General features: G+C 41.1%; 2 long non-coding RNA genes across 4 annotated transcripts; both read left to right on the forward strand.

Annotated features, from left to right (window-relative positions):
- The first annotated feature begins 2,817 nt into the window (after positions 1 to 2,817).
- Positions 2,818 to 8,055, forward strand: LOC106597244 (uncharacterized). Of its 2 annotated transcripts, XR_001326892.3 has the most exons (3): positions 2,818 to 3,719; positions 3,822 to 4,842; positions 4,984 to 8,055. It is a non-coding gene; the product is annotated as an uncharacterized LOC106597244 (long non-coding RNA). The 2 variants fall into 2 exon arrangements; XR_006759922.2 differs by having other exon boundaries at positions 2,818 to 4,842.
- Positions 8,056 to 12,196: 4,141 nt separating this feature from the next.
- On the forward strand, positions 12,197 to 17,445 carry LOC106576075 (uncharacterized). 2 transcript variants are annotated; one of them, XR_001321887.3, is made up of 3 exons: positions 12,197 to 13,098; positions 13,201 to 14,223; positions 14,365 to 17,445. It is a non-coding gene; the product is annotated as an uncharacterized LOC106576075 (long non-coding RNA). The 2 variants fall into 2 exon arrangements; XR_014380146.1 differs by having other exon boundaries at positions 12,197 to 14,223.
- The last annotated feature ends 9,001 nt before the right edge of the window (positions 17,446 to 26,446 follow it).

A 26,446-nucleotide genomic window follows, 5' to 3' on the forward strand; every position in this document is an offset into this window, starting at 1 on the left:
TACATCTGTATCTGACTCTTTTAAAGAACTGTGTGACTCTCTGAATCTCGCTCAATTAATTAATGTGCCTACAAGACCGAATCCCAGAGCACCTAACAAATCAACGCTATTGGACATTATTCTAACGAATACCCCTCCCAAATACACATCGACAGGGATATTCTGTAATGATGTCAGTGATCACTGTGCAATTGCTTGTTAGAAATACAAAAATGACAAACCCTGTTATATTTTTAAAAGACATTTTAGACAGTTTGATGAGCAAGCGTTCTTACATGATCTGTACCATAATATTAACATTAAATCTGATTCCCGATGTTGACACTGCCTGGGTCTATTTTTATATTACATTTTTGTTGATTTGTGATAAGCATGCCCCTGTGAGAAATGTAGAATCAGTGGAAGGGACAATCCCTGGTTTTCAGATAACTTGGCAGAATGAATTAGATATCTCTTGGGCTCAAGCTAGACATACAAATGCTCCTATTGACTGGACCTACTTCAGAGCGCTAAGAAACAAATGCACAGGATTGATCAGGAAGTCCGAATCAGATTACTATTTAAATGCAGTCACAAAGAACCTAAACAACCCTACCAAGTTCTGGAAGCTAATCAAATCAGTGTCAGGTTCTAATGTATCCCCTGGCCTTCATGACCATTTAATGAAGGATAAAGCCCATATTGTAGGGGTTTTTAAGAAGCACTTCATATCTGCTGGTTCAGTTTTTGATAATGGTGGGGCCCAGGCCTCTAATGTAAGCTCTGTTACAGTCAACTATGATATAGGCCCTCATGTGAACCATTTTAACTTTGAGCCTGTTTCTTATACTGAGGTCTATAAAGCACTAAAGGCTGTAGACACTAAAAAGTCTGCAGGTCCAGACAACCTGGACCCCTACCTCTTAAAGATAGAAGCTGGTATTATTACTGAACCTGTGGCTCACATTTTCAACTTGAGTCTCTTGACCAATTCCATACCCAACATTTGGAAATCAGCTTATGTCCTCCCACTGCTAAAGGGTGGAGATCCCTCAGATGCTAATAACTATCGTCCGATCTCTAAACTCCCTATCCTGGCCAAGGTCTATGAATCCCTAGTGATGATACAGTTATATATTCATGTGCTCCTTCTTTGGTTCAGGCTGTTGAAGAGCTCCAGACTGCTTTTGTCACTGCAGGCCTCCCTTTATGGCCTCAAACTGGTCTGGAATATACAAAAAACTAAATTCATTACTTTTACCAGAGCTAGAACTCTGTCATTGAACATTAGCATTGGCTTATCCATTGAAAAAGTGTCATCCTACAAATACCTAGGTATTTGGTTGGATGACAAGTTGTCCTTTAAAGTTCATGTGATTAATCTTGTGACAAAGCTTCAATTGAAATTGGGTTTTTATCTTAGTAATAAGGCTTGCTTCCCGCTAATGGCGAGAAAGAAGCTTGTTCAGGCCACTTTTCTTTCTGTAATTGATTATGGTGACTTGTTGTATGTGCATACAACCTCCTCCGTCTTACAGAGACTGGACTCTGTTTATCATGCATCCTTGCGCTTTATTACAAATGCCAAGTCACTCACCCACCATTGCACATTCTACCAAATGGTGGGTTGGACCTCACTTTATATGCGCATAAAGATCCATTTGTATGTGTTCATCTACAAAGCCCTTTTGGGTAAACTCCCTCTTTACCTCTGTAGTCTGGTCTCCTTCACCACCAGCAGTTGCCATACCCGGTCTGCTAGGTGGTTGCTACTTAAAGTCCCAAGGACATTCACAGTATTAGGCAAAGCTGCCTTCTCTTCTTGTGCACCAGATGCATGGAATAATCTACCATCCATGCTTCATCTAGATATGTTAGTGCCACTGAATGAATTTCAAATATTGATGGGAGACTCTGTTACGGAGGAGTGTAAATGCTTTTTTTTAGGCTGGATCATGTTTTATGTTTTAATTCTGTAATGTATTGCTTGTTGCTGACTTCTTGGCCAGGTCTCCCTTGAAAAAGAGACTGGGTCTCAATGGGCTTTTCCTGGTTAAATAAATGTAAATGTTGTATTTGTGTTCTTATTTTATAGGTATGTCCAAGGAGGATGCCATGACAGCTTACATCGCACTTGCTAAGGAGATCATCAGCAAATACTAATCTGATGAGGAAATTGTATCCAGGGTGTGACTAGAATAGGTTATTATGAGGAGAGCTGTATCTCATTCAGCCACAAGCCATAGGTTATGAGAAGCTACTGCATGATTCATTTTTTCTCCTTAGATTGAACTTTATTGACTTTTAAAATGTGGAGTTTATTTGAGATAAACCCCTATGCACTTTTAGGATGTTGAATTTATGATTTAATAAAACATTGTTTTAAATTACGCTCAGTCTATTTCATTTGTAGATATATGATGATAAACGAGGGCAATATTCTATATTTTATATGTTCCTGTCTTCTTACCTCCAAAGATGACACACACACTATTGAGATAAACACTGAGTGATTCATTAACAATTCAAAAGCTCATTAAGCATGAAAACAGAATGAACAATGTTTCCCATAACATTATTTTATCAAATAAAAAATGAATGAGTTTTTAAAGTGTAGCGCTCTCTCACTCCGACAAGTAAGGTCCCCACCACCCCCTATAGCTCTGCGGCCCTCCTAATAAATATCTCTGCTATTAAGCCCTGTTGGCCACCACAAGACTTGCAGGGCTAGTTTGCAACCTAGGTTGAAAATAAGTCATTATTTTTAACCTAGGTTGCAGCTAGGAACTTTTATTTACTTGGCTGCCTGGAAATCATATTTCTGGAACGGAATTGTGCCTCACTTCCTGTTTATGTGTCTTTGTAGCAGCGACGGAATGGAAATTCAATTCTTCCAGTATCTCTGTTGTAGCTAGCTGGTATGCAATGAAATGTAGCTTGCTACTGAAGTTTAATTGGCTAGCTTTAAGCCATAGAAAAGATTTGGGCTATGTTATATAAATGGAAATATGTTTTCTACTTTATTATGTATGTAAACACATAGGTCGACAAGATGGAGCCATGAAGGACAGACAGCATGGTTGTTCAGGAGAGTGTTTTAAAACCGTCACTGTTGATTGGCCAGACAGCAACTGTACCACTGAAGAACGTTAGCAAGTTAGCGAGCTAGCTAAGTGTGCTGAGACTTGCGTTACATCGACGGACTTCCATCGCCTGTTCCAATACGGTTCGTGAGTGTACTGTAAAAACTTGCCATAACACAAGGACTGGGTCAGATATAATGTTTCACCAACTTCCATTGAGAGATCCGGACCGATTGAGACTATGGCTAGTTGCCCTGAACATTGACGCCAATACTCCGCCTGACGACCTCAGAAAGTTACTAGTATGCTCAGAACATTTTCCCCGGGGACTATTATGAGAGAATGGAACTGTCAAGAAGTAAGATTAAAAGTTATGTCCCATCAGTGGGCATTCTATGCACAACATGTAGGCAAGCCATAGGAAATCTTTGGCGAAGTCATATAAACGGACATATGTTTCCTAATTCCTTATTATTGTGTTAAGAGGGAGCCATGAAGGACAGATATCATGGTTGGTCAGGAGAGGGTATTAACACAGTCACTGTTGATAGGCCAGAAGGCAGCAGTGCCACTGAAGAATGTTGTCCGTCCATTGAGGAGGACCAGTGCGTGAACATTCAGCCCAGAAGCTCAGATGAGTCGAACCACGGAGAACAGGTTATGATGCTGCTGTATGAGATAGGTTTCAGCATGCATATGAAGTCAAACACACTTCATCATGTAGCCAGTAACACTGATCTCTGTTTTCATTTGAATTAGGTGAGTGAAGTGTCAGTGGTCCTTCCGTGTGAATACAGAAACATAGACGACAGTTGTTCCCTGAGGATGGAAAGGAATGGGTCTGTGAAGCAGGAGAAGTGTTGCCTCCTATAGCGAGGAAGAGAAGAAGCTGTTGGCTGCCATGGTGTTTGAGAAGGGGGAACTGGGGCTGACTGGCTCTCTGGTGATGGAGGTGACTGAGGATCCACAGGACAGTGATGCAGACACTGCACCCAACAGGGAGGAAAGGGCTCTGCACCTAGAGGAGGAGCAAGGAGATGAGAGACAGACAGATGAAGGGACTGCCCAGCAGAGAGGAGCGGCAGGCTAATGCTGAGTGGGAACCCTCAGTGGAGCCGGAGGTGACTTTAGATTCTGTTTGTGTGTTTGTGTGTGTGTGTGTGTGTGTGTGTGTGTGTGTGTGTGTGTGTGTGTGTGTGATGGAGCGCGAGAGAGACGGCGCGAGCGAGCCTACACTCCACGCCGACACAAGAAGCTGTGTGTGTGATGGCCAGCCTGAGGAGCCTGTTGGGTTTGACAAACTCTGCATGCGGTTTAATGACCTCGGCAGTTATGAGGAGCACGTCCGTCAAGAGCACTCCAAAAGTTCACGGCCTCTCTGTCCTGACTGTGGCATCCTCATCTCAACGTTACTCAGTGTGGGGCATCAGTGTGAACAAGTTCAAGCTGTTCTGTCTGTGGGAAGCGCTGTGTGGATGAAGCTGGCCTCAAGCATCACCAGAGGCTTCACCATCAAGAGCATGTCTACTGTAAGTTCTGCCTCAAGCCATTCAAGGCCAGGGAAGACAAGCGGACACACGAGAAGGACGACCACCAGGTCAAAAAGTTGCACTATAGGTGCTCCAAATGCCCCATGGGATTTTACAACATCTTGAAACGGAACCACCATCTCAGAGAGCATGAGTCCAAGAGACATTTGTAACATGTGCTACAAGGAATTTCCCCAACTTAGCAAGCTTGAGAGGCACGAGCTGAGCCACAGTGACAACAAATCCTTCAGGTTGGTGTTTTATACTGCGTTCTCTGTTAGTTTGATACTGAACACATCTCCCTCTGACATGTCTGTTTTGTTTGTTTGTATTATCAGCTGAAAGTGGACTGCAAAGTGTTGATGTTTTCCATTACATTCTGCTCCTGCTAGGTGTCAGGTGTGCCAGCGTTCCTTTGCCCAGCTCAGCCAGCTGAAGTCTTACCTGCACGTCCACACTGGGGAGAAGCCCTTCAAATGCCAGCGCTGCGTCTAGAGCTTTAACCACAACGTCAGCCTCAAGAACCTCGTCACACGCTATCACCAAGGGGAGAGTGGGGAGGGAGTGGAGGTGGGAGAGCGGAGGAGCAGGCGACAGAGGAATCGACAGTTGAACTATGATCCTGAGGAGGAGGAGCGTCAGAATGAGAGTGATTCTGACTTTGACCTGGAGGAAGAGGAGAAGACGAGGAGTAAAGGGAAAGGTAGTGGAGGAGGGGGGCACTGGTAGAAGCCTCTAGGAGAGATACATGTGCACACTGCTGTTGAAAAGCTGGACACATTACCATCACCACCCCAGAGAGAACCAGACCAGAACAAGGAGCCACCTACCGGTGTCATTAAAAAAAGTCTTATCGGTTTTGTCATGACCATAATGTTTTGGCTTTGAACATTTCTTAGAACTCTTCAGGCTGTTGTTTTTTCACTTCTACAGTTTTGGTTTAAAAATATCTATTGTTAAAGAAAATGTGTTTCACTGTTCTACATCATCAAATATCCATGAAAAATCTGATGGGTTTGTAAAGTGAATGTTACAAAGAATTTCCTCCCCACAGATGTTATTGGCTGATATATTGCATTTTGAGTTCTCCTGGTTGGACCGACCCACAAGTTAAGAAGCACAGAGATAAACCCATCTTGGATATAACCAGCGAGGAAACAAGAGGCTTGACTCCGCTCTAAAGTCTGTCAGTGCGAAAGTACAGTGTTAACCAGTGGAATTGGGGATTTTTTTTATGGAGGTCAATGAGAGAATGTCGAATTTGGTCAACAGTTTAATAAAGGTTACATAAAAATAAATAAAAAAACCATAAAATTAAAATGTCTAATTTGCTACAATGTTTAATTTGATCGAATTTAAGTTTCATTATGTTTATGTCGATAAGAATTTACTGATAAGTGGGCGCATGTGGCATTTTGGAAACTTGGAGAAAAACAATTTTATAATGGAGTTGTGCTTGTTGTTCTCACACATATCTGCCCTCTCATTGGCTAGAATGTTTATTTAGTCATTTATTTTACCCCCAGTCCAGTTGAGGGCGACACTACACCTTTTGATTGTAGTTCGCCATAAAACCCAAATAAGAATACCTCGCTCTTGCTCTGTGCCTACATTCCCGCACAGTAGGTGGCGGCATGCACTTAAACGATTGTTTGCGGAGCGCCTTGACATAGAAGAAGACTCAGCTGAGTCACAGCGAAAAAGGGATTAGTTATAAATATCTTTGAATGAGTCCTTTTACTATCCCTAGATTTAGACGTCTGTCAACATGGCTGACTCCCAGAAGCATCCGTTAATTTTATACCTCAGTAATCATGCACCACCAGAGAGCGCTTTAAAACCTAAAATGATTCGACCAACAGCCAAGAAGCAGGACGACAAGTCCCGTGGACAGACCCGAGTAAATTTAGGTGTTGCGTTTTTACGATGGCGCGTAGAATTCTCTCTTCGCGCACACACATCTTCATTGCAGCGACTTACTTGCTAGTTGAGATTTCTGCTCTTCACTCCGTTGTCAGTTTAGCCTACATTTCGCTGATTGTAGTAGCAGTAGCATTTTTTTATTTGTCATTCTATGCATGTGTGTAGATGTAACCGATGTGAAATGGCTAGTTAGTTAGCGGTGGTGCGTTTCAATCAGTGACGTCACTCGCTCTGAGACTTGAAGTAGGGTTTCCCCTTGCATTGCAAGGGCCGTGGCATTTGTGGCGCGATGGGTAACGATGCTTCGTGGGGTGTCAGTTGGTGATGTGTGCAAGGGTCCCTGGTTCGAGCCCGGGTTGGGGCGAAGAGAGGGACGGAACCTACACTGTGTAACCGATGTGAAATGGCTAGTTAGTTAGCGGTTGTGCGCGCTAATAGCATTTCAATCAGTGACGTCACTTGCTCTGAGACTTGAAGTAGGGTTTCCCCTTGCGTTGCAAGGGCCGCGGCTTTTGTGGCTTCGTGGGGTGTCAGTGCAAGGGTCCCTGGTTCGAGCCCAGGTTGGGGCGAAGAGAGGGACGGAACCTACACTGTTACATAGAGAAGATCGGCATTGTTTTCAACCAGTGGGATAGGTAGGCTACCGGACACCACTTTTATTATTAAGCCATCATTTCTGAATGAAATTTGGTACTGACAAAACCTATTTGTATAAAATCATTTTATAATATACAGACAATGCATCATCCAAATTGCATGAATGCCTATACCTACACATACTGTAAGTGACTAAATGAAAATTATCTATTTTTGAATTCGTAAAACACCAAATTAGGCCTACCGTATTATAAATTATGCTATCATCACTGGTAATCGTGAGTGACAATTCGACACGTTTTACAGGTCAAACGTCCATGTTGCCTGCATACCAACCATTTGATCCCAATCACTTTCATGGGAATATGCATTTCGATCTTCTTGAATGATGTAAGTGTGCCCTTCCTGGTCCCGTCCCTAAAGTCAGTGAGTCAACACAGGAAACATTAATGGATGGATAGTTCATTTATTTCCAAAACTGCAATCATGGGACACAAACAGTATGGATGAATGAGGAGTTGTGACGGGATATAAATAGCACTCCCACAGCAATGCTCCATAATTCGGCTGTATAATATACTAACAAAATAACAATTGAAATGTCTATCAAAGTTATTGGGATCGTATACTGGATTTAACAATTTCTAATTTGGGTGATTCTGCAACTACGGTCACTTCCATGTCCTCGGGTCAATTTTGGGGATTTTATAAAAAAATATTTGTATGTTAAGTGGAATCACCCCATACTTTTTTAAAACACCTCTATCAAATATTTTAGCTACTTTTCAGATGCATTTTATACCTCAATTTCACTTTTTTGCCCTTGTCCTTGACACAGACTTAAGCTTCTATTATGTTTTTCTATGAGAAAACAATAATTACACATTATATAATGTTATGTACTAAAGAAAAAGTCAATTAAATAAAATCTATATCAATATTTATTGTGAGTATGCCCTTTATATGTTTTTTTACACAAAATATACCTGTCCTTTGGGAGTGGTGTCATTTCCACCACTGAGGACAAATTCCTCATTCAAGTTTTTCAAGAGAATGTTAATTTAGTTACCATGGAAACATATTGTGACACTGAGCACATGGCTGCAGTGGACAGTTGTTCCAGATGTGATGTTCAGAAGTTGAAAAAAAAAAAACGAGGTAAATATTGCTTGTGTAGAGAATATTTGAATTGTCAGTCATTTCCAAACAGGCTATAATTTCTTTAATTTGTGGTAGAACTTTTGATTTTTTTAAATATATTTTATGTATTTAGTGTAAACGATATGCTAGCTGTAATACTAATCAAAGCATGCTAAGCTGTCTCAATTTTCTCCAGAAACTATAGAAATGTCATTTCCATCACAAACTTAAGTGTGGTGGAAATGACAGAAAGTGGTGGAAATGACACAAATCCATTATCTTATTTGTTTTTACTTTACTTTTTTATTTATTTTTTTACTTTAGGCTTATTTAATCATGTTTTAAATTAATTGAATCTAGAAAATGATCCAAGGTGTGCACAAGTTGAAAACTAAGTAGTATGTGTCTTTATTTTTAGAAGAAGCCACAAACAGCACAGAGAGGTCACAGACATAGAAAAAAAATAAAAAATGATCGTATACGATACCAGGAACATCTGAAAAAAGACAGGGCCTCCTCCACGTCTCCTGATGTACTGGCCTGTCTCCTGGTAGCGCCTCCATGCTCTGGACACTACGCTGACAGACACAGCCAACCTTCTTGCCACAGCTCGCATTGATGTGCCATCCTGGATGAGCTGCACTACCTGATCCACTTGTGTGGGTTGTAGACTCCGTCTCATGCTACCACTAGAGTGAAAGCACCGCCAGCATTCAAAAGTGACCAAAACATCAGCCAGGAAGCATAGGAACTGAGAAGTGGTCTGTGGTCACCACCTGCAGAAGCACTCCTTTATTGGGGGTGTCTTGCTAATTGCCTATAATTTCCACCTGTTGTCTATTCCATTTGCACAACAGCATGTGAAATCTATTGTCAATTAGTGTTGCTTCCTAAGTGGACAGTTTGATTTCACAGAAGTGTGATTGACTTGGAGTTACATTGTGTTGTTTAAGTGTTCCCTTTATTTTTTTGAGCAGTATATATATATAAGGACTCCCACATCACTGTAGTCGGCTGCTACAGAACGCCCTCGGCTTCGGGAGACGCACTTAACTCTCTTTCTGATGTCCTGTACAAACTAAATGACTCTGAATTCATTATTTTAGAAGATTTGAACTGGGACATGCTTACATCTGTATCTGACTCTTTTAAAGAACTGTGTGACTCTCTGAATCTCGCTCAATTAATTAATGTGCCTACAAGACCGAATCCCAGAGCACCTAACAAATCAACGCTATTGGACATTATTCTAACGAATACCCCTCCCAAATACACATCGACAGGGATATTCTGTAATGATGTCAGTGATCACTGTGCAATTGCTTGTTAGAAATACAAAAATGACAAACCCTGTTATATTTTTAAAAGACATTTTAGACAGTTTGATGAGCAAGCGTTCTTACATGATCTGTACCATAATATTAACATTAAATCTGATTCCCGATGTTGACACTGCCTGGGTCTATTTTTATATTACATTTTTGTTGATTTGTGATAAGCATGCCCCTGTGAGAAATGTAGAATCAGTGGAAGGGACAATCCCTGGTTTTCAGATAACTTGGCAGAATGAATTAGATATCTCTTGGGCTCAAGCTAGACATACAAATGCTCCTATTGACTGGACCTACTTCAGAGCGCTAAGAAACAAATGCACAGGATTGATCAGGAAGTCCGAATCAGATTACTATTTAAATGCAGTCACAAAGAACCTAAACAACCCTACCAAGTTCTGGAAGCTAATCAAATCAGTGTCAGGTTCTAATGTATCCCCTGGCCTTCATGACCATTTAATGAAGGATAAAGCCCATATTGTAGGGGTTTTTAAGAAGCACTTCATATCTGCTGGTTCAGTTTTTGATAATGGTGGGGCCCAGGCCTCTAATGTAAGCTCTGTTACAGTCAACTATGATATAGGCCCTCATGTGAACCATTTTAACTTTGAGCCTGTTTCTTATACTGAGGTCTATAAAGCACTAAAGGCTGTAGACACTAAAAAGTCTGCAGGTCCAGACAACCTGGACCCCTACCTCTTAAAGATAGAAGCTGGTATTATTACTGAACCTGTGGCTCACATTTTCAACTTGAGTCTCTTGACCAATTCCATACCCAACATTTGGAAATCAGCTTATGTCCTCCCACTGCTAAAGGGTGGAGATCCCTCAGATGCTAATAACTATCGTCCGATCTCTAAACTCCCTATCCTGGCCAAGGTCTATGAATCCCTAGTGATGATACAGTTATATATTCATGTGCTCCTTCTTTGGTTCAGGCTGTTGAAGAGCTCCAGACTGCTTTTGTCACTGCAGGCCTCCCTTTATGGCCTCAAACTGGTCTGGAATATACAAAAAACTAAATTCATTACTTTTACCAGAGCTAGAACTCTGTCATTGAACATTAGCATTGGCTTATCCATTGAAAAAGTGTCATCCTACAAATACCTAGGTATTTGGTTGGATGACAAGTTGTCCTTTAAAGTTCATGTGATTAATCTTGTGACAAAGCTTCAATTGAAATTGGGTTTTTATCTTAGTAATAAGGCTTGCTTCCCGCTAATGGCGAGAAAGAAGCTTGTTCAGGCCACTTTTCTTTCTGTAATTGATTATGGTGACTTGTTGTATGTGCATACAACCTCCTCCGTCTTACAGAGACTGGACTCTGTTTATCATGCATCCTTGCGCTTTATTACAAATGCCAAGTCACTCACCCACCATTGCACATTCTACCAAATGGTGGGTTGGACCTCACTTTATATGCGCATAAAGATCCATTTGTATGTGTTCATCTACAAAGCCCTTTTGGGTAAACTCCCTCTTTACCTCTGTAGTCTGGTCTCCTTCACCACCAGCAGTTGCCATACCCGGTCTGCTAGGTGGTTGCTACTTAAAGTCCCAAGGACATTCACAGTATTAGGCAAAGCTGCCTTCTCTTCTTGTGCACCAGATGCATGGAATAATCTACCATCCATGCTTCATCTAGATATGTTAGTGCCACTGAATGAATTTCAAATATTGATGGGAGACTCTGTTACGGAGGAGTGTAAATGCTTTTTTTTAGGCTGGATCATGTTTTATGTTTTAATTCTGTAATGTATTGCTTGTTGCTGACTTCTTGGCCAGGTCTCCCTTGAAAAAGAGACTGGGTCTCAATGGGCTTTTCCTGGTTAAATAAATGTAAATGTTGTATTTGTGTTCTTATTTTATAGGTATGTCCAAGGAGGATGCCATGACAGCTTACATCGCACTTGCTAAGGAGATCATCAGCAAATACTAATCTGATGAGGAAATTGTATCCAGGGTGTGACTAGAATAGGTTATTATGAGGAGAGCTGTATCTCATTCAGCCACAAGCCATAGGTTATGAGAAGCTACTGCATGATTCATTTTTTCTCCTTAGATTGAACTTTATTGACTTTTAAAATGTGGAGTTTATTTGAGATAAACCCCTATGCACTTTTAGGATGTTGAATTTATGATTTAATAAAACATTGTTTTAAATTACGCTCAGTCTATTTCATTTGTAGATATATGATGATAAACGAGGGCAATATTCTATATTTTATATGTTCCTGTCTTCTTACCTCCAAAGATGACACACACACTATTGAGATAAACACTGAGTGATTCATTAACAATTCAAAAGCTCATTAAGCATGAAAACAGAATGAACAATGTTTCCCATAACATTATTTTATCAAATAAAAAATGAATGAGTTTTTAAAGTGTAGCGCTCTCTCACTCCGACAAGTAAGGTCCCCACCACCCCCTATAGCTCTGCGGCCCTCCTAATAAATATCTCTGCTATTAAGCCCTGTTGGCCACCACAAGACTTGCAGGGCTAGTTTGCAACCTAGGTTGAAAATAAGTCATTATTTTTAACCTAGGTTGCAGCTAGGAACTTTTATTTACTTGGCTGCCTGGAAATCATATTTCTGGAACGGAATTGTGCCTCACTTCCTGTTTATGTGTCTTTGTAGCAGCGACGGAATGGAAATTCAATTCTTCCAGTATCTCTGTTGTAGCTAGCTGGTATGCAATGAAATGTAGCTTGCTACTGAAGTTTAATTGGCTAGCTTTAAGCCATAGAAAAGATTTGGGCTATGTTATATAAATGGAAATATGTTTTCTACTTTATTATGTATGTAAACACATAGGTCGACAAGATGGAGCCATGAAGGACAGACAGCATGGTTGTTCAGGAGAGTGTTTTAAAACCGTCACTGTTGATTGGCCAGACAGCAACTGTACCACTGAAGAACGTTAGCAAGTTAGCGAGCTAGCTAAGTGTGCTGAGACTTGCGTTACATCGACGGACTTCCATCGCCTGTTCCAATACGGTTCGTGAGTGTACTGTAAAAACTTGCCATAACACAAGGACTGGGTCAGATATAATGTTTCACCAACTTCCATTGAGAGATCCGGACCGATTGAGACTATGGCTAGTTGCCCTGAACATTGACGCCAATACTCCGCCTGACGACCTCAGAAAGTTACTAGTATGCTCAGAACATTTTCCCCGGGGACTATTATGAGAGAATGGAACTGTCAAGAAGTAAGATTAAAAGTTATGTCCCATCAGTGGGCATTCTATGCACAACATGTAGGCAAGCCATAGGAAATCTTTGGCGAAGTCATATAAACGGACATATGTTTCCTAATTCCTTATTATTGTGTTAAGAGGGAGCCATGAAGGACAGATATCATGGTTGGTCAGGAGAGGGTATTAACACAGTCACTGTTGATAGGCCAGAAGGCAGCAGTGCCACTGAAGAATGTTGTCCGTCCATTGAGGAGGACCAGTGCGTGAACATTCAGCCCAGAAGCTCAGATGAGTCGAACCACGGAGAACAGGTTATGATGCTGCTGTATGAGATAGGTTTCAGCATGCATATGAAGTCAAACACACTTCATCATGTAGCCAGTAACACTGATCTCTGTTTTCATTTGAATTAGGTGAGTGAAGTGTCAGTGGTCCTTCCGTGTGAATACAGAAACATAGACGACAGTTGTTCCCTGAGGATGGAAAGGAATGGGTCTGTGAAGCAGGAGAAGTGTTGCCTCCTATAGCGAGGAAGAGAAGAAGCTGTTGGCTGCCATGGTGTTTGAGAAGGGGGAACTGGGGCTGACTGGCTCTCTGGTGATGGAGGTGACTGAGGATCCACAGGACAGTGATGCAGACACTGCACCCAACAGGGAGGAAAGGGCTCTGCACCTAGAGGAGGAGCAAGGAGATGAGAGACAGACAGATGAAGGGACTGCCCAGCAGAGAGGAGCGGCAGGCTAATGCTGAGTGGGAACCCTCAGTGGAGCCGGAGGTGACTTTAGATTCTGTTTGTGTGTTTGTGTGTGTGTGTGTGTGTGTGTGTGTGTGTGTGTGTGTGTGTGTGTGTGTGTGATGGAGCGCGAGAGAGACGGCGCGAGCGAGCCTACACTCCACGCCGACACAAGAAGCTGTGTGTGTGATGGCCAGCCTGAGGAGCCTGTTGGGTTTGACAAACTCTGCATGCGGTTTAATGACCTCGGCAGTTATGAGGAGCACGTCCGTCAAGAGCACTCCAAAAGTTCACGGCCTCTCTGTCCTGACTGTGGCATCCTCATCTCAACGTTACTCAGTGTGGGGCATCAGTGTGAACAAGTTCAAGCTGTTCTGTCTGTGGGAAGCGCTGTGTGGATGAAGCTGGCCTCAAGCATCACCAGAGGCTTCACCATCAAGAGCATGTCTACTGTAAGTTCTGCCTCAAGCCATTCAAGGCCAGGGAAGACAAGCGGACACACGAGAAGGACGACCACCAGGTCAAAAAGTTGCACTATAGGTGCTCCAAATGCCCCATGGGATTTTACAACATCTTGAAACGGAACCACCATCTCAGAGAGCATGAGTCCAAGAGACATTTGTAACATGTGCTACAAGGAATTTCCCCAACTTAGCAAGCTTGAGAGGCACGAGCTGAGCCACAGTGACAACAAATCCTTCAGGTTGGTGTTTTATACTGCGTTCTCTGTTAGTTTGATACTGAACACATCTCCCTCTGACATGTCTGTTTTGTTTGTTTGTATTATCAGCTGAAAGTGGACTGCAAAGTGTTGATGTTTTCCATTACATTCTGCTCCTGCTAGGTGTCAGGTGTGCCAGCGTTCCTTTGCCCAGCTCAGCCAGCTGAAGTCTTACCTGCACGTCCACACTGGGGAGAAGCCCTTCAAATGCCAGCGCTGCGTCTAGAGCTTTAACCACAACGTCAGCCTCAAGAACCTCGTCACACGCTATCACCAAGGGGAGAGTGGGGAGGGAGTGGAGGTGGGAGAGCGGAGGAGCAGGCGACAGAGGAATCGACAGTTGAACTATGATCCTGAGGAGGAGGAGCGTCAGAATGAGAGTGATTCTGACTTTGACCTGGAGGAAGAGGAGAAGACGAGGAGTAAAGGGAAAGGTAGTGGAGGAGGGGGGCACTGGTAGAAGCCTCTAGGAGAGATACATGTGGACACTGCTGTTGAAAAGCTGGACACATTACCATCACCACCCCAGAGAGAACCAGACCAGAACAAGGAGCCACCTACCGGTGTCATTAAAAAAAGTCTTATCGGTTTTGTCATGACCATAATGTTTTGGCTTTGAACATTTCTTAGAACTCTTCAGGCTGTTGTTTTTTCACTTCTACAGTTTTGGTTTAAAAATATCTATTGTTAAAGAAAATGTGTTTCACTGTTCTACATCATCAAATATCCATGAAAAATCTGATGGGTTTGTAAAGTGAATGTTACAAAGAATTTCCTCCCCACAGATGTTATTGGCTGATATATTGCATTTTGAGTTCTCCTGGTTGGACCGACCCACAAGTTAAGAAGCACAGAGATAAACCCATCTTGGATATAACCAGCGAGGAAACAAGAGGCTTGACTCCGCTCTAAAGTCTGTCAGTGCGAAAGTACAGTGTTAACCAGTGGAATTGGGGATTTTTTTTATGGAGGTCAATGAGAGAATGTCGAATTTGGTCAACAGTTTAATAAAGGTTACATAAAAATAAATAAAAAAACCATAAAATTAAAATGTCTAATTTGCTACAATGTTTAATTTGATCGAATTTAAGTTTCATTATGTTTATGTCGATAAGAATTTACTGATAAGTGGGCGCATGTGGCATTTTGGAAACTTGGAGAAAAACAATTTTATAATGGAGTTGTGCTTGTTGTTCTCACACATATCTGCCCTCTCATTGGCTAGAATGTTTATTTAGTCATTTATTTTACCCCCAGTCCAGTTGAGGGCGACACTACACCTTTTGATTGTAGTTCGCCATAAAACCCAAATAAGAATACCTCGCTCTTGCTCTGTGCCTACATTCCCGCACAGTAGGTGGCGGCATGCACTTAAACGATTGTTTGCGGAGCGCCTTGACATAGAAGAAGACTCAGCTGAGTCACAGCGAAAAAGGGATTAGTTATAAATATCTTTGAATGAGTCCTTTTACTATCCCTAGATTTAGACGTCTGTCAACATGGCTGACTCCCAGAAGCATCCGTTAATTTTATACCTCAGTAATCATGCACCACCAGAGAGCGCTTTAAAACCTAAAATGATTCGACCAACAGCCAAGAAGCAGGACGACAAGTCCCGTGGACAGACCCGAGTAAATTTAGGTGTTGCGTTTTTACGATGGCGCGTAGAATTCTCTCTTCGCGCACACACATCTTCATTGCAGCGACTTACTTGCTAGTTGAGATTTCTGCTCTTCACTCCGTTGTCAGTTTAGCCTACATTTCGCTGATTGTAGTAGCAGTAGCATTTTTTTATTTGTCATTCTATGCATGTGTGTAGATGTAACCGATGTGAAATGGCTAGTTAGTTAGCGGTGGTGCGTTTCAATCAGTGACGTCACTCGCTCTGAGACTTGAAGTAGGGTTTCCCCTTGCATTGCAAGGGCCGTGGCATTTGTGGCGCGATGGGTAACGATGCTTCGTGGGGTGTCAGTTGGTGATGTGTGCAAGGGTCCCTGGTTCGAGCCCGGGTTGGGGCGAAGAGAGGGACGGAACCTACACTGTGTAACCGATGTGAAATGGCTAGTTAGTTAGCGGTTGTGCGCGCTAATAGCATTTCAATCAGTGACGTCACTTGCTCTGAGACTTGAAGTAGGGTTTCCCCTTGCGTTGCAAGGGCCGCGGCTTTTGTGGCTTCGTGGGGTGTCAGTGCAAGGGTCCCTGGTTCGAGCCCAGGTTGGGGCGAAGAGAGGGACGGAACCTACACTGTTACATAGAGAAGATCGGCATTGTTTTCAACCAGTGGGATAGGTAGGCTACCGGACACCACTTTTATTATTAAGCCATCATTTCTGAATGAAATTTGGTACTGACAAAACCTATTTGTATAAAATCATTTTATAATATACAGACAATGCATCATCCAAATTGCATGAATGCCTATACCTACACATACTGTAAGTGACTAAATGAAAATTATCTATTTTTGAATTCGTAAAACACCAAATTAGGCCTACCGTATTATAAATTATGCTATCATCACTGGTAATCGTGAGTGACAATTCGACACGTTTTACAGGTCAAACGTCCATGTTGCCTGCATACCAACCATTTGATCCCAATCACTTTCATGGGAATATGCATTTCGATCTTCTTGAATGATGTAAGTGTGCCCTTCCTGGTCCCGTCCCTAAAGTCAGTGAGTCAACACAGGAAACATTAATGGATGGATAGTTCATTTATTTCCAAAACTGCAATCATGGGACACAAACAGTATGGATGAATGAGGAGTTGTGACGGGATATAAATAGCACTCCCACAGCAATGCTCCATAATTCGGCTGTATAATATACTAACAAAATAACAATTGAAATGTCTATCAAAGTTATTGGGATCGTATACTGGATTTAACAATTTCTAATAATTCCTAATTGGGTGATTCTGCAACTACGGTCACTTCCATGTCCTCGGGTCAATTTTGGGGATTTTATAAAAAAATATTTGTATGTTAAGTGGAATCACCCCATACTTTTTTAAAACACCTCTATCAAATATTTTAGCTACTTTTCAGATGCATTTTATACCTCAATTTCACTTTTTTGCCCTTGTCCTTGACACAGACTTAAGCTTCTATTATGTTTTTCTATGAGAAAACAATAATTACACATTATATAATGTTATGTACTAAAGAAAAAGTCAATTAAATAAAATCTATATCAATATTTATTGTGAGTATGCCCTTTATATGTTTTTTTACACAAAATATACCTGTCCTTTGGGAGTGGTGTCATTTCCACCACTGAGGACAAATTCCTCATTCAAGTTTTTCAAGAGAATGTTAATTTAGTTACCATGGAAACATATTGTGACACTGAGCACATGGCTGCAGTGGACAGTTGTTCCAGATGTGATGTTCAGAAGTTGAAAAAAAAAAAACGAGGTAAATATTGCTTGTGTAGAGAATATTTGAATTGTCAGTCATTTCCAAACAGGCTATAATTTCTTTAATTTGTGGTAGAACTTTTGATTTTTTTAAATATATTTTATGTATTTAGTGTAAACGATATGCTAGCTGTAATACTAATCAAAGCATGCTAAGCTGTCTCAATTTTCTCCAGAAACTATAGAAATGTCATTTCCATCACAAACTTAAGTGTGGTGGAAATGACAGAAAGTGGTGGAAATGACACAAATCCATTATCTTATTTGTTTTTACTTTACTTTTTTATTTATTTTTTTACTTTAGGCTTATTTAATCATGTTTTAAATTAATTGAATCTAGAAAATGATCCAAGGTGTGCACAAGTTGAAAACTAAGTAGTATGTGTCTTTATTTTTAGAAGAAGCCACAAACAGCACAGAGAGGTCACAGACATAGAAAAAAAATAAAAAATGATCGTATACGATACCAGGAACATCTGAAAAAAGACAGGGAGAGATACTGGAAGAAAAAAGAGAAGTGATATCTATCTCTGAGCTTACAAAGCGAGAACAAAGAAACGAGATGGCAATGGAAATGTAACCAACGAAATAGAAGACAGACTTTAAAGAGAACAGTTGCAATGGAGACCTACCTATCAGGCAACATGCCACCTCAGTCACCAGATGACTTGCAGCCAGAACATGAGGCTAACATACCTGCCCCTAACTTACCTGCCCTTGATGCACACCCTGATACCCCTTCCTCATCGTTTGCAACATGAATGAGAAGTCGAATACTTGCTAGAAGGAAAAAGGTTGGAAGAGGTCGCTCAAAAGCATACAGAGATCTTAGTATGACAAATGTCAAACTTGATAATGCTTTACGGAAAGCTAAGAAATCCAAAAAAAGGTATGATCGACTGATGAACAAAATGAAGAGACAAGATTCCCCAAAGACAAAACAGCAAATGACGGGAACTCCGAAGAACTTGAGAAGGATTTTATTGTTTCAAAATGCCATCATTGCAGAGTTAAAACAAAAGTATAAAAAAAAATTGCAGTGCCAAGGACAAACAAGTGGCTTCAAAAATGCTCAGAGGCAACATCCTGAGAAAGTATGGCCTGGTCAAAGCCGGAAACAGAGAATTTAGATTTTCTGCAAAAGCAATGAGGGCAAATGAAAACAGGCCATCAAGTCTTCAATACTCCAGGAAAAATCAGTGTAACAGAATTAGCACAGCCACAGAAGATAAAAATCACTAGATTCTATGAACGTGATGACAACAGCAGAGCAACTACAGGGAAAAAGGACACACTAACGAGGAACAAGAAGAACAAGCAGAAGCGCTTCTTGAATGGCACAATTCAGGACCTTTATCAGAAGTTTAAGAGGGAATATTCAGAAATTCAAAATTCCTATTGTGAATTCTGCAAAATAAGTCCTTTTTGGGTTGTCAAGCCAACAGTCCAGGATAGGGACACGTCTCTGCAAAACACATGCCAACCTCCAGTTCATGGCGGACAAACTACAGTATCACAAAGTGATCAGCTGCAGCAACATTGAGAAACGTATTGAGTCTTTTGTGCTGTGGGAACCTGAAGAAAGAGTGCATGTATAGAGAGTGCTCCCTTTGCCAAGCAAAAGAGCTTAAAACATCTGACTTTGATGCTGGTGAGCAGACATGGTGGTTTGAGTGGGAAAACAAAGCTGAAGAGAGAGAGAAAAACATTACATTTGAGAGTAAAAGAAAAGGTATGTGGCACACTGCAGATTCTATTGGAGGACTTCTCCAAAGGATTGAAAGAGAAGTTGGGGAAACACGTGTACAACATTTGACACCAATACTCCAAACTGAGAGAATTAAGAGAATCCTGGGAAAGAGGATATCATTGTGCATATTGACTTTGCAGAGAACTACCTGTGTAAATACACCAGTGAAATCCAGGCAGTTCACTTTGGTGATTCTCACAAGCAGGTGACCCTCCACACCTGTGTTGGATATACCACAAATGATACAGTTTCACTTTGCTCACTGAGCTCTTCTATGGGCATGATTCCTCTGCTATCTGGGCCCATCTCTCAAAACACTGTCCTACTTCCTTGAGCTCTGCCCATCGGCTACTGCTGTACACTTTGAGTGATGGGCCTAAAACCCAGTATAGGTCTGGTTGTTGTGGTTGTTGTTCAAAATGTTTGCAATAAAATATTGTTTTCATACATTCTTTTTAACATTTAACATTTCCACCACACCTTGTCATTTCCATCACAACCCATATTTTGAGGTAAATTAGTATATTATTTATTTGTTTTAGATATGGAAATCATATGGTTGTTATCATAATCTCACAAAAAGGTTGGGCGCAAATATCTTATTTTTCATGAAAAAAAAAATGTTTTCAGCTGTCACCAAGGCACGTTTAAACATTCAGACGTCGTGTTGAATTATTAATATTAGGAAAACCTTAAAAATCACTTTAAATAATATTCAATACAAGTTCATGTACAAATGTATAAGAAATCCGTTCTAAATCAATTGTATGATATTTCATTTTCAACTAAAGTGGATGTTTAATGACATGGAAATGACATTTGTCTATGGCTGTCTGGGAAAAATGACAAAAATATATAAATTCCTGAATAGTACGATCGTAGCCATTATCAGATATAGTTTATAGACAAATCAAAGACAAGTACAATACTGGTAAAATGGTGTTTGAATAAGTTTTAATTTCTGAAAGTTTGCACGGCCAAAGTGCCGAAGTTGCATAATCACCAATTTACTATAATAAAAATATTGTTTCCATGTGTAATCTCATATTCACAACATCAGAATAAACTATCCATTTTAGTATTCAAAATATATCAAATGAACCTGAAATTACTCAACGTCACACTCGTGGCGAGGAAATATAATACACATTGAATGTACCACATATTTTCCTAAACTAACAAAACCAGGCTATTACGCCGCTAGCTGGTGCTCATACATTTATAAAACATATACTTTATACAATTGTCATAAAATACCTGCAATCATGGGACGCACACAGTATGGATGATTGATGAGTAGTGTACGGGATATAAATAGCACTCCTAAAGAAGATACATTTTCGAATTAGTTGCTAACTTCAAAGAGGGAACTTTAGCTAACATAAAACCCATAAGGCAAACTGAGATTCGGCAAATGACATATTTACATTTTAGTCATGTATGCATTCACTACTTACAGTAGCATGTAGCATTTCATACTTTCTTTCTTTCTTCCGTACTGGTCCCCCGTGGGAATTGAACCCACAAACCTGGCGTTGCAAACACCATGCTCTACCAACTGAGCCACACCCTCCCCCCCATATAGAGTGGCTTATTTGACGCCAAACCAACAACAGTAGTTACTAATAACATACATTGCTCATGTACGATGTAAAAGGTAGATTTTATGATGTAATGTACATTTAATAAATTTCTATCCCGGGACCATTCAATTTTCAACTCAACCACAGCAATTCTCCATAAATCTGTTGTGTTTTACCCAGAATCCCATACCTGTGTATTAGACAATGTAAACACACTAATCCACCAGGAGGTGGCATAATACCCATTTTTATGCAGGAATTTAACAACTTAATTACACTGTTACATAAGTAAGGGTGGCTAACCAGCCTAACTAATTACATTTTAGAACAGATGGAATAAAAATAAACAGCACAGTCATACTAAATTGTCTTAAGAAATTACATGGTGTTTTGGTATGTCAGTAGCCTGACATTATCATGCTATTATATTCGGTGTCTTATGTAGAATACTAATTAATCATTAATTAAGTGATCTATCGAGACATAGCACCATTCTGAGAAGTTGTGGAGCGTCACTCCGCTGAGCACCGCTGGCAGCACTACACCCCTGATTATAACCGTTGGATGCCTTCGGAAGTCTCACATAACCACAGCTCTATGAACTAAGAGCCACATCCAGTTTTTACACCATTGATGTCAGTAGCCTGACATTATCATGCTATTATATTCGGTGTCTTATGTAGAATACTAATTAATCATTAATTAAGTGATCTATCGAGACATAGCACCATTCTGAGAAGTTGTGGAGCGTCACTCCGCTGAGCACCGCTGGCAGCACTACACCCCTGATTATAACCGTTGGATGCCTTCGGAAGTCTCACATAACCACAGCTCTATGAACTAAGAGCCACATCCAGTTTTTACACCATTTCAGCAGCAGGTCAAAAGATTCGGGGTTGACCGAAAATCATTTGGTGCTAAAGTGCCGAAAGCCAGGTCCTGGTGATGTACATGTTGTCCTTTGGTAAATTCAGAGCGTTTCGATCTCAGAGCGTTGAGCAGAGCGCACACTGGACACTCTGGCAGAGGAGTAGGGTTAATCCGAGTGGTCTAACCTCACAACGGCAGTCATACTCCCAAGCTAACTGGCTAAAGTTGTCTAGCTACTTCCAGACACAAATGAGAGAACACCTCACTCTGACCCTTTTACTCGCCCTAGCAGAGTTGGTTAGACTGTTTTCATGTTATCGAGTGCGCAACATGTTGACCACACCGCTCGTGTTGCAAAATAAATGTACACATACATGTTATTCAAATCATTGCTTGCTTGTTGAGCTTCTGTGTTTCCAAGAGCTAAAATATAAGTTACTTCTAATTGTAGAGCAGAAAGCGCTGCAAGTCCTGCCTCTCCCATCTCCTCATTGGCTTTTAGAAGCATATGCCCACGTGCCATCTCCTCACTGGTTATACCCACGTGGCTGATTGAAAGATAAATGGAGTTCGGTTGTGGTAATATACCTTATGAAAGTTAGTTGCCAATCGCCATATAAAGTCCAAAGAAGAAAAGGCCTGGAAGGCGGAGAGATGACTAGAAACGATTCAGTTGACCGTTTTATGTGTGGATTAATTGTCGGAGTAGAGGACCTTGTGCATTTCAGGTAAAATAACAACAATGTTTATATCCCAGGACAAATTAGCTACCAACATCAAGCTAGCTATCTAAATAGGACAAATTAGCTAACAACTGCAAGCTTGCTAAATTTCCATAAATGTTTAATGCTTTTCGTCCTATCCCCAAATTAATATAATTGGTTCAGTGTTTGTTTTGATATTTCAACCTGCGTGTCGTGATCACGTTTGGTGTGGGGGGACAAAATCAATTTGCACACGATGGCGCACGCTAGTGATGGGTCCTTCGCGAACGAGCCAGCTCTTGTAGGTGAATGTTCGCATATCAGAAGAGCTGTATCTATTTGTAAAAAAATTGAAAAATTAAGGTATGAATAATCAAAAGATTTAAATGAATAGAATGAACTAATTCAAAGAACGAAAAAAAATATATATATATGCCTAAATGCTTAGGTGCGCACACATTCGTTCTGCCTGCTCAGACTAACAGCCTCACCTGTTGTTCCTGTCATTCAGACACGCAGTGTCAACCAATGAACCAAAGATGCATGAGGGAGGGCTGAGACAACTCACTCACAGTCACACACTTAGCAGCCAAGGAGAGAGAGGAAGGACAGCTGTGAAAAGAACAGCTGGAAAATGAGTCGGAAGCACATTAGCATTTGGATGCATTTTAATAATGTAGACAATGTTAAAGCACAGTGTAGAATTTGCCAAAACAAAATCTCATAAAGCCGGTTCTACGCATAACCTACACATGCGAACTGTGCACCCAACTGTGAAGCTAGCTGTAGCAGAGCGTCGAGAAACTAGCGGGCCTGCTAGTGATAGTGGTGGAGCCAGCACCTCCACACGTGGAGATGTATCCACTCAGTCAAGTAGGCCTACTCCGTGACCCACAGCAACACAGTCTTCTATGGACCAGTTTATGCCAAAGTCTATGTCTGAAGCAAAACAAGGCCAAATTGATATTGCATTGGCTAAAATGATTGCCACCGATTTCCAGCCATTTTCGATCGTGGAGAACAGAGGTTTTAGAAATTATAGCAATAGTCTAAATCCAATGTACACAATTTCAAGCAGGAAAAACCTTTCAAGATCACTTATTCCACAACTGTACAAGAGCACACAGGCTTCAGTGCGGGAAAGTCCAAAGAGCTACTGCAGTTTGCCTTAACACTGACTGCTGGACATCAAGGGTAACCACTTCTTATATGACGGTTACATGTCACTTCATTGAAGATTTCTCGATATCTAGCTGTCTTCTGGACTGCTTTGAGTTCAGTGACAGACACACCTCAGAGAACTTGGCAGAGGAACTGTTGAGAGTGGCCAGAGAATGGCAAGTAGATGGAAAAGTGGTCTGTTGTGTTAGCAACAATGCAGCTAACATAACCAAAGCCATTACATTTTTAAAATGGATCCATCATCCATGTCTTGCCCACACAATGAACCTGATTGTAAGAGATGCTCTGAAGGTGATGAAATCCACTGTGAACAAAGTGAAAGCAGCTGTGGAATACTTCCACAGGAGCACAGTAGGTGCTGAAAAACTAAAGTCTACTCAACGCCAGATGTGGATGCCTGAGCTGAGGCCTATACAAGACTGCACTACAAGGTGGAATTCAACATTTTATATGTCGAAGCGGTTTCTTGAGTCAAAGGATGCCATCATCTCTACCCTGGCCATTGTCAATGCACCTGTTGATGCTCTGACCCAAGAGGAATGGGAGGTGGTGGTGGAGGTGTGCAGAGTCCTGGAACCCTTTGAGCAGGTCACTGTGGAGATCAGTGGAGAGAGGTACAGTAAGCAGTTATTGCCATATCATTATTTAATCTAGTATTATATATGTATATGAGCAGTAGATGAGAATGTAGTATCAGTAGACAAAACATGAACCTGAACTAATAAGTTACTGTTCTCTCTTTTCAGCTATGTGACTGCCTCAAAAATGATACTCCTGTGTAAGGGTCTGCAGCGAATCACAGCCAGCCACCAGAGAGAAGCAAATGTAACCACAGGACATGTGACAGAGTTGATGGACACCCTATGTTCATCAATGGACAGAAAGTTCCACAGAATGGAATATAATCACGTGGTATCAGAAACCGCTGCCCTTGACCCCAGGTTTAAAAAGTTAGCCTTCAGTAATGCCAGAGTGATTGATGAGGCTCTTCAAAGAATAACCTCAGCAGCAGGGAGGGACAGCCCCAGCAGTCAGCTGGCTCAGGCACCAGGGCAACAGGAATAAGAAGGAGCAGATGGAGCAGAAGCACCAGCAGTAGTGCCACAAATGTCTGCTGTTTGGATGCTGTTTGACGAGAGAGCAACTGGGGATGCAGCACGAAGGAATCCCTCAGCAGATCTGCAGATCTTCTGAGCTGGTGGAAGAACAAGGCCTCTGTCTACCCACGGCTTACTAAAGTCATGACAGGAAGACTCTGCATAGTGGCCACATTCGTTCCCTCAGAGGGTCTTCTCAAAAACGGGACAAATAATTACTGAGAGAAGAAACCGCATCAGCCCCTCGAAAGTGAGGCAGCTTGCATTTCTGAATGCAAATCTCTCATAAAAGCTAAATATGGTCAGCATTGCTGTGTGCTGCTGGTTATAACATGGCAATAAAGAAGAGAGAGAAAAGAGAGACCAGTTTAATGTTTAAGTGGGATGCTGCAGTTTTGCACATTGTTATTTATTTTTCATTGATATGGTGCAATATTCTATTATGCTGTTCAGATTGTATTCGTTTTGAATTGTTAGATTTATATGCACTTTGTTTATATATATATAAGAAAGTTATACTTTAAATGCAAATGTTTAATAGCATTCTTTTTCATAACAAACCAATGCATTTTTAAATAGATTGTGGTTAAGGTAGAGTATGAATTCATTTAATAATTTAATTAGAATTGTTTAACACCAATCATAGTCAAACTATCGTAAACTGTTTGACTTGAAATATTTTTTTTTAAAGAGCCGTTTGGGAGCCAAAAGAGCCGGAATGCCCATCGCTAGCGGACGCACGTCCGGTTTGCGTATGGTGTTTAGTGACTAAATTATTTTTATTCTTCTGTGGGTTTTATGGCACACTACAACCCAAAAAGGTGTACTACCGCCACCAACTGGACGAGGTTGAGAAAAACAAGGTAAAAATACTACCCATACGTGATAGGAAAAACTAATTGAATCCACCCAAAATAAAACAATTAAAAAACACACATTGACAAAACCAAAATCCCTTCCTTCGAATCTGAATATCTCCCTTCTCAGACTCGATGACCTGAGAGGGTAGTAAAGGCTTGTGACAATACTCCATGCAACTCCTCCACGAGAAGTCTCCACCGCAAAGACAGTGATATCTATTTTCCTGGACTTCCTCCACCTTGGCAGTGCCATTAATCAACATTGGCTATAAAGGCCACAAAGTCCACCTTCTTAACCTTTAACATATCTTGGTCCTGCTGCTGAAAAGCAACCCCTGCTTTTAAATCAAATCAAACATTTGCTTTGAAAGGCAATCCATGCAGCCTTCAGTGAAGGCCTATCCACCACCATGGACTCTTCAGGAGCGACATTCGAACCCTCAAACCTTATAACAGCCGCTGCATATGAAATGCTCTGGATAGCCCTGACTTTGGCCACGTCATTTCCTTTCACCCTTGTTGGGCATTCCATGGTTCCCACCACAATTGCAACATGAGCGACTAACTGTGCTGCTAGCAACAATTTTATTGTTTTTTTTGCCAACCTTTACTGACACCTGTCATATTCAACTGGTGTTGTGCGTTTGTAAATTCATCAGTTATTCTCCGCTCTGACACACTCAAACGAGAGTACTCTAAAAATCGGTGTAGATAGTCAAAATGTATTTATGAACTCACT

The sequence above is a fragment of the Salmo salar genome, chromosome 02 (genome assembly GCF_965601325.2).
Source record: "Salmo salar chromosome 02, fSalSal1, whole genome shotgun sequence".
Taxonomy (NCBI): Eukaryota; Metazoa; Chordata; class Actinopteri; order Salmoniformes; family Salmonidae; genus Salmo; species Salmo salar.